Below are 14,064 nucleotides of genomic sequence, written 5' to 3'. Positions count from 1 at the left end.
GAAGATTCCATGGAAGTGTAAACACATTTTACCATAATAACCCACAGAATTCCAGCTGCCGGTATTATCGCAAATTCAATAAGATCGAGTTTACTGTCCGTTTATGATAGATTGCACTAACAGAAAAGCCAAATAAACAGGTGACTGCTAATTGTTTTATTGTTTTATGGTTGTGACCTCCAAAAATCCGAACGAACTATGTGGTACGGTCGGAGACAATCCTAGGGTAATCTCCAGTGCTGAGGTCTCCTGCCCCGATTAAACGGCATTTTGTCCCAATTAAGCGAAGTAAACCCTGGCTATTTTCTCGATTGGTTTTTGTTTTTTAAGATTTGCCCCAAATAAACGGCTGCCCCGATTAACCGGTGGCCCAAATAACTGGAATCCACTGTATTAGCAAACAGCTCTTTGGCTCCCACTGAACTTGTATTTTGTAAGTGTTCCATGACTAAAAATGTTTGGGAAATGCTGCTTTACTGAATAATCAGTGGTAATGCATTAACTCTTTATGCAATAACATTGTTACAAACTGGAACAATTTGTTGAATTTGCATGTTGTATTTTTAGCTTCTGCAGCAATGTTCGATTTACTGTCATCGATTGTACTTGCTGAATGATGTTTTTATAAAACATCTAATATTTTACAGCCATACTTATGGGAGAGAGAGACTTACTTCTTGCTGAATAGTAAATAAATTATTCAGAATGGCTAACTCAGAGGTTTCCTAACTAAATGGGGAAGGGACCTTTCCCATTTCTTTTTGCTTCCTTTCTATTTTTTAATTGAGATTATACATTTGCTACATATGTGGATAATGTATATTATTTACTTTTTTCATTTCTGCATAAATTTAAGGTGAACTCTAATAATATTTATACAGATCGAATTGAAGATGATATTTAATACAAATAGAATACAGCCTACACTAAGCTGTTTGATTTGCAGATCAAACTTAGTGATAGAGTAATCCATCAGGTAGAATGTTTGAGATTCTTAATGGTATATTTTGGTCACAAGTTGTTCTCTCGCTAACATGTGGATAGGATCAAACAAGTCTATTTTTCTGGAGGATGAAGACCAATCATCTTTATAGAATTGAATCTGAGTGCATTCTGACTGCTTATAATTATTTTGGGTATGGATCGATAGCACTCTTGACTTTAAAAAGAAAAAATTTTTGCAGAAAAATACTGGGTCCTAAAATTGAATTGCCCAAAAACCTTCTCCTATTCTGAAACATTGATCCAATATAAAAACTTGATTGCACATAAGATTGCCATAACAAAGATTTAAAGTGCACATCACTAGTAGCCCAGATATTGAAGATATACTTGAGTACCTGGGTCATTTGTATTTTTCGTCTATTATTTGTGGAGGATTCCAAAGTCTAAGCTAAAGAATTATTCATTATTTACTGACTGTTTAGAGAGGTAACATAAGAATAAATCATCCTTTTCTGTATCAATTTTAATGAATTTTTTTCAGGTATATCCTGATATAAATCAGGATATCTTAAGGGAAATAGGAACAAACTTAAACAGTGTGATTAAAAAGTTTGGGGATTGAATTAATATTTGGGAAATAATGAAGCATACCATCTGTTCAGATGGATCTCCTTTAAAGATGCTAATGTTCTGAAGATGCTCAGGGATGCTTTAAATTTCACAGGGAGCTAAATCTAGTGACCATGGTATATGGGGGGGGGGGTACAGTGATTGGAATGCTTCACACAAAATCCTTGAACAGAAAGTGCCAAGTGTGCAGGGGCATTGCATTGTCATGATTTAAGCACCAATTCCTCAAAGACCACTTTTTTTGGCCGTTTCTCCAAACAACATCACACAAAAAAACTGTGTTGTAGTATTTCCAGTTTACTATTTGACTGTGTGAGCCGACCGGGCTAGCCGGGTGGGTAAAATGCCTGCCTGGCAATCCAAAGGTCGCGGGTTCGATTCCCGCCTCGGGCTTGGATCAAAGTACAGTAATACCCCGAAGTTACGCGATAGGTGGGTCCGACGAAAATCGCGTAAGTCGAATTCGCGTAAGTCGGGGTACAACTTTGCATATAAATACATATAAATTTTGCTTAATTGGGACCAAGGACTAACAAAAACACTAGTTTAGAAGAAAAATATTAATAAAATTGCAGTTCTTTATACATATTAATACAAAATATGTATTAAAAAAACAAATGACTTACATTAAAAAGTTATTTCGATGTCGATGGCTTCATAAAATCTAACAAATTCGTCTGACGACACAGCGTGTTCTTTTTTTCACGCAGAATTTCTTCGTAGCAAGCTAATAATTTTTTTATTCCTTGCTTTGTAGCTATAACGCGTTCTTCGTTGGAGTCTATGTTTTCTAAAATTTTTAAGCCCTTTACAATTGAGCCCTTTTCAATTTTCAACCTGTCAAGTTTGCATTTGTCATGTGCTTTTCGCCGTTGCTTCGTTTAGGCCTGTAGCACGTGCAATATCACATGGTCTTTCATTTCGCTCAAAGCGTTTCACAATTTCATATTTTTTTCTCTATCGACAGAGGCGGACTGGCCATAAGCCTTACCAGGGAAACCCCAGTGGGGAAGGGTGATTCTGGCAATAAACCATAGTATGAGGCCATTATAAATTTTCCCGGGTAGGAATTTTTGACCCAGTCCGCATCTGTTTATCGATAATTGCTTTTCTTTTTCTCTCTGAATCTGCAGTGTCTTCACCAGGACGCTTCCTTTTCACACCTTTTAATTAAGTATTTTACTCATTTTTAGGGAATAAAGCACAATTACAAAACGAGGAGGCACGCTTGATACGCATAAACAAAGCTGCGCGCATGTAGCAACTGAATAAACAACACCATAAAGGCAGAGATACACTATTAACACCTCACATTTCTAGGGGTTACTACCATAAAACAATAAAAATCCAGTTGCGTTTCTGCTAGTGAAATCTGTTATAAACTGGTAGTAAACTCGATCTAATTGCATTTGCGATTATACCGATAGCTGGAATTGTGTTGGTTTTTACGTTATTATGGTGAAATGTGTTTCTCCTTCACTGATATAAAAAACATAAAAGCAGCAAAGTTGAATTTTGTTCATCTTTCGCTCTCATTCTCCGCCGTCGCACCGTATATCGATAACATATGAAAAACGACCTTGAAGATAGTGGGCGGCAGGGTTGCCGAACGAAAAAATCAGGAACCGCGTAACTCCGAGTTCGCGTAAGTCGGGGTAGCGTAAGTCGGGGTATTACTGTATTGCAAAAACCTTGGGAGGTACATTATGGCCACAGAAGCCTATGCGCCAACAACTACCAAAAAAAAAAAAAAAAAAAACTATTTGATTGTATGAGACAAATTCATAATGAACAATGGCAGTGAGCTGAATATACAAGAAGCATGATCTTCAAATTTGATAAAGATTATTTTGCTTTTTTAGGTCTTGAAGAAGATAGAATTTTCCATTAAGAGGACTAGGCTTTTTTTTTTTTCCCAAAGTCATAGACATGCTCCCATGATTTATCACCAGTAATGATGAATGAAACGAAGTGTGGGTCAGCAGAAGCATATTAATGAAGATCCTGATATGAGAAGATGCTACACTCAGTGATGATAAGGCACAAATTTTGCTGAAATGCATTTCAGCAAATCTCCCATATTCAGCTCTAGTGTGTTCCAAATCTTGTGTTAAATTGATTGGCATGTTCCATAAGAAATATCAGTTTCACTAGCAACTTTGTGGATAGTTAAACTTCGATTGCTCCTAATTGTATTGCGAACATGAGCAATTGAATCACTAGTTTTGGAAGTTGATGGGTGGCCAGAGTGAGAATCATCTTTAATGGACAAACGGTCATCTTTCAATTTTGCAAATAACTAAAATGTCTTTGGACATATACTATATTCTCCTGTTTTTAACATTTTATAGGTTTCTATTGCACTCTTCTCTAACTTGAAACAAAATTGATACAACTTTACTGCTCAGTAAATCATTTAGCATCTAGATAAGTCAGTGAACATGAAAAGTTGCAACTCACCACGACGGCACAGTTTCAAGATACAAAATTGGTAGCAGAACATTTCTGATCACACCTTGTAAGGTGGAACTATTAACTTGCATCAGACCACTGTGTGTGATTTGTGGTCATTGGATAAGATTCGTATTTTTGAACGATTATTTATTGCAGCATATTGCTGTCATGTCGTTTTTATTTATATAATTTTGTATGTATTTTGTGATTTTTTTTTTATGCTAACCTGTTGAATGCTGATATGTGATGTTGTTTTATATAGAATATAATAATATTAATGATTTGTTCTATAAATGGCGTATGAGCTTATCTCGTCCTAAAAGTGTAAGAAACTGAATTTGGTATATTATCTTTTGGGTGCATGTGCAATCCAAATGTCTAAGTGATACTTTTTCAACCTTACAGAAGTGAGTGTGTAGTTTCGTTCTTGTGATCTGAAGTTTTCTAAAATAAAAACCTACTTTTACAGCTATAGATACCAAAACAAAATAAGTTTGCAATTAACTGTGCCATAAAAATATATATTTGCAAATATGATAATGGTTTGGGGTCTCTTAACGTGTGCAGATCAGAAATGCTATGATTTCTTTCAATATAAACAAATTAGTTAATATGACATGGAACCCTTTTCATATATGGAAAAAACTTTGAAAATGTTTGTTTGAACATGTAAAAGGTAAACTGCAGCCATTATCAATCCACTGCAGGATGGAAGCCTCCTCAACGATTCATGTTGAGGGAAATGGACCATAATCTGCCACACTTCGAACTTGTATGTTCAAACAAAGTTTGTAGATGAGGTATATATACACACAAGATGAAATATACATACACTATATGATCAAAAATATTCAGACACCTCTCCACTCCACAAATAATATGTGCAATGATGATTGTCCCCCATGCATGCATCAGCTCAGCCATGCCAGTATAAATCTAATGCATCTATCTATGCAGCAGCAGTAAATTACAAGTCCATATGGGTTGCAATTTAAAACTTACAGACTTTCAATGTGGTGGGCAGTTGGATGTCACATCAGTAACATTTCTGTGTGCATAACTGTCTGAATCTCCTTAAATCCACTGTGGTGGATATTATCCAAAAATGGAAGAATATATAGATGGTACCTCAACAAAAAAAAAGGTCTGAATGGTTTCACACAATGTACTCATTGAACTATAAATAAGGTAGTTCGTGACTCATGCATGGCCACAGGAATACCCTATAAAACATTAAGCGTCTACCATCTGTAGATCTGCATAGCTTTGGTTTCAGTAGGATACTGAGCTGTGCATAATTCCAATAGCATGGTGACCATGATATTGGAATGATGTGCCATTCAAATGCTGCAAAACAGCATTTGGAATGGCATCTTTCTCAACATTCGTGGACTTTAGAAGTGACAGAAGATGCTGTAGACTGATGAATCTTGTTACATAATGTTTTGTTCTGACATCCTTGGGTGTGGTGATTGCCTTAAGAACATTTCCTATTGGAGTATATTATCTCTACTGTAACATTTGGTGCAGGCAGTCTGATAGTATAAGTCTGATTCAGCATTGATGGTAGCACCTGAAACCACACAGTCCATGATCTATTTGAATAATTATGCACTACCTGCTGTTTGTTGTTGTTTGGTTTTTAGGAGCATTAGCAACTCAGGCCATATTGCTCCGGGATATGCGGTGGTTATTCCCTGAAAAATTAGGGAAATTTTAGCTAATTTTATTCAAATTAGCTAAAAATTAGCTAATTTTTATACATATTTGAGCTGGAGTCGAACAACTCTTTACCATACCTAGATACACTTGTCCGACGTGAAGGCACATACCTGAGGACTACAGTTTATCGTAAGCCCATGTGTGCTGGCCAGTTTACCAACTTCCGGTCAGCACACGCGCGAGGCCACCTCCTCTCCACTGCCCGAACCTTGCTTACTCGCGCCTGGACACACTCCAGCTCCGCTGATGAAAGACGCAAAGAGATCACCAGGGTCAAAGTAGACCTTACGAGGTGTGGCTACCCCATTGACGTCCTCGACAGGTGTGATCTACAGACACGTGACATCGTGACGACCAGCTACAACACCAACAGTGACGAGCCATCCACGAGGGCATTTATCCCATACTACCCCAACCTGTCACAACAGATCGGTAGAATCCTAAGAACACACGGGATAAAGTGCATCCAACTCCCAGGCAAGAAACTGCGTTCTTTCATTTCCAACGTGAAAACACCTGTCCCCACCCTTCTGCAGAGCGGTTTGGTCTATCGCATCTCTTGCTGTGACTGCACTAGCTGCTACTTTGGAGAGACTGGACGTCGACTCGAGAAACGTCTCTCGGAGCACAAAAGAGCGATCCGTTTAGCGGATGTAGAACACTCAGCTATCGCCGAGCATGTCTGGACAACCCACCACGACATCGACCCACACCGCGATGTCGTGGTGGTAGACAGATCCCACCATTACCTAAAGCGTACCTGGTTGGAATCGTTAAATATAAAATCTTCGGATAAATCCTTGAACAGGAACAGTGGTTGCCAAGTCAACCCGATCACAGAGTCAGTAGTTCTATCATTGGACAAACGCTGGCCACGTCATCATGCGTCACAGCCACAAACGTCAACAAACAATTAAACCTCGCGTCTCACGCACCTGGCAGTGCACATCTCCATTCCAACTGCCATTCATGTATTTTTAATTCTGATGAAGGCTACCATATAGCCGAAAGCTCATATATTTCTTCTTTATTTGTACGCTCTGTGTGTAACTATAATAAATTTCTTAATTTTTATACAGTTAATCAACTTTTTGCATTTATTTATTCTGCATCCTCCATATTTGGTAGTGATGGGCTCGAACCCCGGTCTAATCAAGAAGTGGGTGCTACGCACTGCCGCTCCTTCCCACCTGGCTACGGAGGCGCTGCACTACCTGCACTGGAAGTAATGGGTCTTGTTATATCAGTACAATGGTGCTCCAAGTCATACAGGTTGGTTTGTGGACAATGATGCCAAAAATATTGATTTGCCCAGCTCAGAGCACATAACTGAATCCATCAAACACTCAGATGAACTGCCCTGGTGGATTAGGCTGCATCCAAAAATGAGTTATATACAAAAAAAAATTATTACCCGTCACACTAATTCTTAGAAGTTTTTAGTGAATTTTTTTCCTATGACATTTCTGAGAGGTGAGATAATAAGCAAGTGGACTGCATACAGAAAGAAATATAGGTTTTTAATTTCATATTTTAAATCTTCATAATTTTAAATGTGAAAGGACAAATTTTGAAGGTGAGTTAGAAATATTTTGCTTGTTGACCAAGTTTTGTTATTGAGAAGAACAAAATTATATTTTAATTTGGAGGCCTGCAAAATTAAAATGAATGAGAAGGGATCCAGATCCAAAAAATGTTCATGGGATACTGTATTAGATTTCTTAATTAACACTAGAACTGCCACGACAGTCAATTTGACTGTTTACCTAATTTAAATTGTTGCAGTTTTGGAGCCCTTTTCACAGAAGTGCGAGTCCATGACATTTCTGAACTTTCCATTAACTTATAGCATGTACAACTGCAAATAATTTTGCACACATTTTTCTTTTAAATTTTACCTCTATACCTAAAACTGTCAAAGCAGTAATTTTGACAGTAAAATTTGAATAAAATTAGCTAATTTTTATAGAGTTAATCAACTTTTTGCATTTATTTACCTTTTGACAAACATTTGTAATCCAAATGTTTGTAACTGCTGAATACAGTGCTGTTTCTTGTATTCTTTCTATCTTGTGAACTCCTCTGACCATTCTGTCGTCCCGGAGTATAAAAAGAAAATTTATTTATTTATTTAAATAACCCTATGGTTTGTGCAAGCATGTGCCCAGGTACATATGTCTGCACATCTGTGTATGCCACTTCAGGTCTGAGAGTGTGTGTAGAAGTCACTACTATATATTGCTATGCCATGCCATTTTATTTGTCTGGGTGAAACTTTATACATGGAAAGGTATTTTAACAGTTTTCACAGCACTAGTTTGATTGCATTACTAAAATGTGGCAATCTTGTGGTCTTACCCAAGAGCTCATTCAAAAATGTCTAGAGGAATTAGAAAGCTATCTGAAAATGAGTCTGGAGAGAAGAGTGGAGATGAATTTAGAGAAGAAGAAAGTGGCAAATGGATTCCTAATGAAAGAGGCAAAGAATCTAGTAGTAGTGAAAATAATACTCCTGATCTTTGTACATCACTGATACTGTAGATGACAATACATGGCACCATAATTGTAAAAACTGTGTTTCTATCAGTGGGCAGCAAACATACTTCAAAATCTCTGGGCACATGTGGGAAGTTATAAAATCAGGTGGTCCTCGAGCCGGACATGCACTACAAAGGAACATAATTCACAATACCCCTGGGGCCAACTCCTTATTCAAGAGGAAATGTGTGTATGAATTCTGTAGCGTATTTGGTTTATTTGTACACTTCAATGATAAGACACATACAGAAATGCACTGGAATCGAAACACAAAGACAATTGAAGGATAATAATTGGTCTACATCCATTCAAGAACTTGATGCTTTTGCTGCTGTACTTTTAGCTTGCAGAGCAAGCTAAAACACAATGATATGTCACCTAATAATTTTCTTGATATTAAGTGGTTCATAAGATTCAACATACGTTCTTCAAGGAAGGAGTCTAGGAAATGATAAATTTACTTTAACTTCAGAAATATGGTGCAAATTTATTTCCAATTGTAAAGCTTGTTGTATACCAGGAGCAAACATTACAATAGCTGATTCGGCACCTCCGTAGCCAGGTGAGAAGGAGCAGCAGTGCGTAACACGTGCTTCTTGATTAGACTGGGGTTCGATCCCGTCACCACCAAATAGGGAGGATGCGGAAAGGTCAGGGAATGACCACCGCATATTCCCAGAGCAATATGGCCTTAGTTGCTAATGCTCCTAAAAACCAAATAACAAATAAACAACAAAACAAACAGATGCTGATTCACCTGGTATATGGCTAAAAAAACAGACAAATTTGGTATAAAGTTTTGGTTGGCAGCTGATGCAACTTTAAAATATATACTGAATGGCTTTCCTTATTTTGGGAAAGGCAATAATATATGCCAGCTAGTCAACCACTTTCTGAATATGTCGTCCTAAAACTAATGGAACCATTTTGAATTGAGATTTTTGAGCCACTGATAACATCTTTTCCAGTTTAGAATTGGCAAAGAAATTATCCCCAAAAAAATACTAATATGGTAGGAACGGTGAATCGTACTCATAAAGAAGTTCCAACGTCCATAAAAAAGAAGGCAGAATTCCACTTCAGTTCTAAAACTTGATGATTGCACTCTGACAAATTATTAGGTCAAAGCAAGTAAAAATGTCATAACTTTGAGTACACTTTATACAAGTGTTGCAATAAGTAATGGTATAAAGAAGCCTGACACAGCATTATATTACAACAAAGTATGGCATTGATGTTTCAGTCCAAATGGCTAAAAAATATTCAACAAAAGCAGGTTCATGTAAATGGCTGGTTCACTTCTTTTATAATATATTAGCACTTGAATTATTTATAAAGAAGTGACAGAGAAAGATAGGAAGAGAAGAGATTTTATATTACATCTAGCTGAAGAGCTCAGAGAAGAATGTATAGATTCACAGAAAGCAGCAGCTCAAACCTCTCAGAAAGCTTCAATGTCAAATTAGACAATGCAAGCCAAACAAAACTACAGAAATGTGCACCATGTGTAAAAAGTATATGTGGAAAGTGTACAGGAACTGTTCGTGGGGGGGACACATTTGTTTAAATTGTGCAAATTAATTTTTAAACTTCAGTTTATTTCCTACGCAAAAAAAGTTTTGTGTTAAAATTTTTGCTAACAGAAATATTTTTATGTGTACTAACTGTAAGCCCAACACTATGTAGTATTGCCAGTTACTTTACATCAATGCTTATAATAAAATGTTGAAAACAACTTAAAAATCTGTTTTATGCAGTGGTCAAAATGACCGGCAGTTTCGGCTATTTTTGCTAGCTGGTGGTTCTAGCATTAAAAGATGTATCAATCATACATAGAGAATATGAGTTGCATATGTAATTAATTTAGCTGACTTGTGATGATCGCTACTACATAAAGATTATATTATCACAGTAATCAAAAACATTACATTTAATTTCAGCTGTTCTTATAATATAATGAAGTTTAGTTCATTTAAATTAACCTAGATATTGAATTTTTATGTATGGCAATGTTCTATAGCAAATGATGAAATTTCAGAAATTTCATTCATTTAAATGAAGTTACTTGGTGATTAGGTAAATTTTTGTAGTCTTTCATACATGCTAGATGTAAAGTTGACTTACCTCTGGTAATTCAACATACAAAAACACCCAGTAGATGATTTTATCTTTATTATACTTGTGTGCAGCCTTTAATTACCTTAACCACTCAGCAGGAAACTGTAATAGATTAGAAATCAATCCACTTGCAATCTAGGACCACATGGAAAAACACTTCTAAGTAATTATAAGAGAGAGAGAAATAAGGTTTGTAAAAATCAATAAAGTATAAAACAATTTGTCTGTATAGTAATGCCAGGAGGATCGCAAATGAAATTACTGTAAATGAATTTGAGCTTTTGATCAAGTCACCTGATGCAGCTGGGCTTACCACGATGTGGTGCCATTCAGAGATACAAGATGAAGAATTTCATTCAGTAAATAATGTGTTCATAAGAGATAGGGAAGGATGAGAAGGCGTGGGATGATGCTTCTGATTAAAAATTGCCTGAAAATGACAAGAATGTTCCCCAAGTTAGATCACGGTAATTAATGTTGAGTCTGTGGTGCAACATGACACAGTAAAAAGAAGTATAGTAAGTGTATTTTAAAGACTAAATGACTGCAGAATATGAGATTACCTATGCTGATTAAGCTGATTATGAGAAAGCACTAGCTAAGACCAGGGATAGGGAATTCCTAAAAAACAGAAGAGAGTAAATTAAATGGGTTCCTTAATTGGTTGAAGTGGAAGGATCATAGAAAGCCCAACAAAAATGGTAGATGAGTTTAACAGATACTTCTCGATAGTTATAGTAAGAACCAAGTTTGAATCTCTGGGGAATGTTAAGGAGTCAGATTGCTGTAAATTAAGTGATATAATGACCCCAGAGAAGTATTTTTATAAAAGCTACTACTGAGGTTAGAGGAGAGGGCTCCAAAGGAAGATAGTATATATTCAGTTATAATTAAAAAGATTGCATGTAAGAGTATAAAGCCATTTGAAAAGTTACTAAAAGTATCATTAGACTCTGAGATTATCTCCTTGGACTGGAAAAGTGCTGATGAGACTGTCCTTCATGAGAGGCTACTATACAAACTGGAACAAATTAGGATTACTGGCAAGATCCTATGCTGGATTAAGTATGGTCTGGTATAGGATGTGCTCTAAAAAATAGGAGACACAGAATGATCAGCCTTCAGGGTGGACCAGTTTAACACTGATCAGGGATCAGTGTTAAATTCCCTCCTGTTTTTATAAGTGATATTGATGAGGGTATCCAGGATTGTCAAAGTTTCCTGATGATTTGAAGGTGCAAAGGGCAGTTAACAATTCAAACCAGGCTACGTTGTTTCAAAAAACACGCCCAGGGTCCTGAGCTGGATATCATCATTCTTCTCTTTCTTGGTGATTCCCATCTACATCTGACTCTCTCTCTCTCTCTCTCTCTCTCTCTCTCTCTCTCTCTCTCTCAGGGTAACTTGGAATTTTTTTTTTTTTTTTTTGGCTGGTGCAGCATAAGCCTCAGGCTTCCTTGCACTATGTGGCTAGTAATAATAATAAAAGGACCTATCCGTTGGGATAAGTCTTGGGATGGGGAAACAGAAATCCTAAATCCCGTATGAGCTTTGGGGGCAGGATAAAAGTGCTTCAGTACAAAAGAGACAGAGGTTTATGATTCAGTCTGATATGAAATTTTCCGTACAGTGTAAAAAGATGGTAGAAAGGCACATAGTGTCCTGTCTCTGATTTATAGGGACAAGGATGTCATTATCCCTCTTTACGAGGCAAGCAGTGCTTAGATATTTGAATTATTGTATTCAGCTCTGGAGACAGAGCTTCTGTAGATGGTTCACAGAAGGGCAATTAGATAGTGATGCATGCATGTGTGAAATATGGCTTAGTCATATTTCACACATGACTTTCACACACCTAGATGGTGTTGACTTTCAGTCAACACCATCTAGGTGTTGACTGAAAATTTTGATAACTAGAAAAAGATAAGATCTGATTGAGGAAGGTCTGTTCTCCCCTCTAGGCAAGATAGGAATCAAGGACCACAACTATAAAATTTCAACAAATAAATAACAGAAGACTGGATCTCATTAACTTGACCTATGCACAAAGGTTTGTCAAACCACAGAATAAGTTACCTCCTGAGGCAGAAGCAAGTGAATACAGTGAACCCCGCTTTATGGTTGGTTAACTGAATTGTATGATCAAATAATTTTAAGATTGGACATAATAAAATACCACATAATAATACACTGTTCACAATACAATATGTAGTAAGTGACGGTCATTGTGAATTGAATTTTAATTCTATTAAATGGTAATTCTAATAAGCAAAAATATGAGGAATATTATCTATAGATAATATTCCTCCAATTTTTAAAAAGTAAAGATATAAAGCACAAATTTACACCTTATTACCTTACCAATTAACAAAAATAAAAGATACATGAAAATCGGAAGATTTTCATGTATCTTTTATTTTTGTTATCATTATCTTTTATCAACACATTATTTTGAATATTACGATTATATCTCAACATTCAGACATTTCTATGCACTGCATTTTAAAATTAACCAGTTTATTTGGAGAATGCTTTGGTTGTTCAAGTAGGTGGTATATAAAGAAGGGCTGGTTGGTTGATCACTGGGGGAGGAGAGAGGCAAGGAGAACTATACATTCAGACTACAAAGATTGGACTCTCTGCGCAACCCTGGATGACAAACTTGTTTCCATGTCAAGGAAGCGTCTTAACTTCATTCAGTGATGTTAATTAAACCTGGTCTATTTCCACTTGGTGTGAGAGAGCAGTGTTTACTGTCTACTGCATTTGTGACATGCACATTACAAAAACTCCAGAGATAACACAAGGAAAGCTTCTCTTTCCTTGGTCCTGGAATATAAAAATATAACTTATGAATGTTTGAAATACTTATCAGTTTGTTTTTCTTGCATTGTAGATAGTGACTATAATTGTATACAAATGTACTCCAGAATCCTCAAGAGTAGATAATGCTGCTTGTCTGTCTCGCACCACATGAAAAGGAGTAAGTTCAATTATAGCCAGTTGAAGTTGAGAAATACTTCCTTTTGAGATGTTATAGGCTATTTGCCCACCATGACTAAGTTACCCAATCTTGGGGGAAAGGTGCCTAGTTTTTTATTCTGTAAAATGAGGCTTTTTATCCCACAAAAGAGGCAAACTGTCTATGAAATTCACTGAACTTCAGGCAATATCCTGGTGTCTTGTAGGCTTAATTGCCTCAATTAAATTCAAAGCCAAATTGGTCCCAGAAAATTTCTATATTTTGAGATTTTGATAGTGCCATGTTAACTAAGGCCATGAGACATCATTACTGTATATTTTTCATGTAAATTGCATGTACTCAAAGGCCTTATGCATATTATAAGAGACAGCAAAAAAATAAAAATTTTCAATAACATAATACATTGTTATTTAATTGGTATTAATATGTAGTACATTCGGAAAGGTCCTGGTATTTAACTGGTTTGTGCTATGGCCATAAAGATTGCATGGGACATTGACTTTGGTGTACACACATGCCAACTGGGAACTGGCTTGATCACTTTACAAGTGTATCAACTGACTGACTGCAGATGTCATAAGGAAATAAAACAAGTCATGAAATCTTGTATTATAGCATTCAAATTCACTTTTGTATTAACCATTAAAGTCAAAATTACAAATATATCATAAAAT

General features: G+C 36.3%; 1 protein-coding gene across 1 annotated transcript in view; it reads left to right on the top strand.

The window, feature by feature from the left end:
- Window positions 1-4,179, top strand: part of PIG-S (phosphatidylinositol glycan anchor biosynthesis class S) — a 270,275-nt gene extending 266,096 nt beyond the window's left edge. The window contains exon 16 of the mRNA XM_090389333.1: window positions 3,438-4,179. The gene's annotated coding sequence lies outside the window, so the exon portion shown is untranslated. The remainder of the gene's footprint in view (window positions 1-3,437) is intronic.
- The last annotated feature ends 9,885 nt before the right edge of the window (window positions 4,180-14,064 follow it).

Source organism: Mastigoproctus giganteus, unplaced genomic scaffold (assembly GCF_048544385.1).
Source record: "Mastigoproctus giganteus isolate SK-2022 unplaced genomic scaffold, ASM4854438v1 scaffold_15, whole genome shotgun sequence".
Lineage (NCBI taxonomy): Eukaryota > Metazoa > Arthropoda > Arachnida > Uropygi > Thelyphonidae > Mastigoproctus > Mastigoproctus giganteus.
This window is presented reverse-complemented; position numbering and strand designations above follow the sequence as displayed.